General features: G+C 38.0%; 1 non-coding gene across 1 annotated transcript; it reads left to right on the top strand.

Moving 5' to 3' along the window:
- The first annotated feature begins 2,209 nt into the window (after nt 1-2,209).
- On the top strand, nt 2,210-2,316 carry LOC139886936 (small nucleolar RNA R71). Its single transcript, XR_011772794.1, has one exon. It is a non-coding gene; the product is annotated as a small nucleolar RNA R71 (small nucleolar RNA).
- Nucleotides 2,317-2,581: the final 265 nt, after the last annotated feature.

The following is a 2,581-nucleotide window of genomic DNA, read 5'->3' as shown; positions in this document are numbered from 1 at the left end:
AACAACGCCTTTTTACCAACAACAACCCCCCTACATTTAGGTCCAAATTTACTGTCTTGACCATGGTTGGGTTACTTAAAGCATTTTCACAAAGTTTCCCATCAATATTACTTTCACAAGCATTTTCACAACCATTTTCATCGCAAGATTTCATAAACATTTCAAACTCTTTATCAACATCAAAATCGTCAATTTTATCAAATTGGTCAACATCTGAAGTGTCAACCACCAATAAAGCTTTAAAGTCATTTTCTTCACACGAATTCATGACCTCGATTTGACTAAAAGACTCAATATTTGACAAATTTTGTTTCTTATCAACTTCACGCACATAAAAATCAAGTCTTTCATCTTTCACCCCGATACTTAGTTTGTTTTGTTGAACGAAAATAATTGTATCGGCGGTGTTTAGAAAAGGTCGTCCCAAAATTATTGGGACACGTTCATCCTCGAGCATTTCGAGGATCACGAAATCGGCCGAAAAGGTCAATTTACCAACTTTGACCATAAGGTCTTCAGCTATGCCAATTGGTGTATCAAATGTTTGGTTTCCCATTTTTAAAACCATCCGGGTCGGTTTTAGTTCCCCAAGATTTAACTTTTTATAAATTGAATAGGGCATACGATTTACACTAGCCCCCAAGTCGACAATTGCATCATAAACTTCTGACCCGCCCATATTGCATGGGATTACAAAACGACCCGGATCACCCAATTTGGGAGGCATTTTTTGCTTTTTCAAGATGACCGGACATTCCTCTACGAGAAACGTGGCCGACACCTCCTCATATTTGCCTTTTGAAGATAAAAGATTTTTAATGAACTTCCCATAATTAGACATGCCCTTAAGCACTTGGATGAGCAGCATGTTGACATGAACTTGTTTCATCATTTCCATGAAGTCCTTTCGTTGCGATTCAACTTTTTCCTTCCTCGAAGCTTGCTGATATGGAATCAGCTCCATGTACTTCCTCAAAGGTGCTTCATCATTCTTTTTACCCTTAACCCTTCGTGGTGCATCCTTTTCAACCCTTGCTTCTTGCGAATCCCATTAGTACTTGATTCATTCTCAACGGTTTGCGAAGTAGGTGTAGTAGGATTTGGTGTTTGGGTTGGGGTTGTTGGGATTTGTGGTTTCTCATAAGTTAAACCGATTCTTGTTGAAATAGCATTGACAAATTCAATTTTGTTGACGTTTTCAATAGGGATAGTTCTTGTGTTGTTTTGGTTTTGTTGGTTTTGGATCTTGTTGTAATTGTTGTTGGGGTTAATTTGTGCGTTGGAAGGTAAAGTTCCTTGTGGTCTTTCGGCAACTTGATTTAAAATTCTTCCAATGGTGCTCTCAAGGTTTTGGAATGAGGCTTGTTGGTTTCGGAGTTGTTGCTTCAAGAGCTCATTCTCTTTCATTAGAAAAGCTTCGGTTGATTCTACCTTCTTGATGTAGTTTTGCATGATTTCTTCTAAGCTCTTCGAAGGTTGGGATTGTTGGTTATTTTGTTGAGGTTGTTGATTGTAACATTGGTTATTTTGTGATTGACTATAACCTTGGTTGTTTTGATAATTTGAAATTGCTTGATTGTTGTACGGTTGGTTATTGTAAGGTTGTTGGTTTTGGTATTGGAAGTTGTTGTTTCGGTTTTGGGTATAGTTGTTGTTATAACTTTGGTTTCGGTTTTGGTTTGTGAATCCGGGTGGTGTATTGGTTTGGTTATTGAATGACACTTGTTTTTGGTTAGGATTGTAGTAGCTTTGATTAGATGATCCTCCCCATTGGTAGTTTTGATTACTCACGTAGTTCACATGAGCATCCGAATTCATGGGAATGTCATCTAGATCAACATGATTGCATTGAGTAATTTGAGGACAATTCTTTGTGAGATGTGAACCCTCGCATCTTTGACAACCAACTTGCATTGCAACTACTGTTTGTTGAATCTTTTTCAACTCCTTCCCGAATGTTTGAAATTGATTGTTCAAGCTTGCAAGCGTCACTTGCCCATTTTCACTCTCGAATTGTGCTACATTCATCCTTGCTAAATCTCGTGGTGAAGGTGCCCATTTATATGTATTGACCAAGATATCTTCTAACATAACTTCGGCCGCATTTGGTGATTTGTACATAAATACCTCACCGGATGAAGAATCAAGATGTCGCTTTGTTTGCATATTACAACCGCGATAGAATGTGTTAAGGTACTCCTTCTTTGTCAAATCATGCGGTGGACAAGCTCTTAGTAACTTCTTGAATCTAACCCATGCATCATATAAACTCTCATCACCCCGTTGGGTAAACCTATTAATCTCCATTCTTAACCGCTCTACCTTGGACGGTGGAAAGAAATGAATGATAAACTCGTTTGTTAGCTCTTGATAAGTTCTTATAGAATCGGATGGTAAATTTCGCATCCAATCTTTTGCGTCTCCTTGAAGTGTAAAGGGGAATGCCCTTAACTTAAAAGCGTCATCGGTGACATTTTTGGTTTTGTAAATATCACAAAGCTCATTAAAGTGTTGAATATGCTCGAACGGATTTTCATCTATCAACCCATGAAAATAAGTATCCTTGATCAACGTCAAAAAG

The sequence above is a fragment of the Rutidosis leptorrhynchoides genome, chromosome 1 (genome assembly GCF_046630445.1).
Source record: "Rutidosis leptorrhynchoides isolate AG116_Rl617_1_P2 chromosome 1, CSIRO_AGI_Rlap_v1, whole genome shotgun sequence".
Classification (NCBI taxonomy): Eukaryota; Viridiplantae; Streptophyta; class Magnoliopsida; order Asterales; family Asteraceae; genus Rutidosis; species Rutidosis leptorrhynchoides.
The sequence above is the reverse complement of the archived record's forward strand: the minus strand, read 5'-3'. Positions and strand labels throughout refer to the sequence as shown.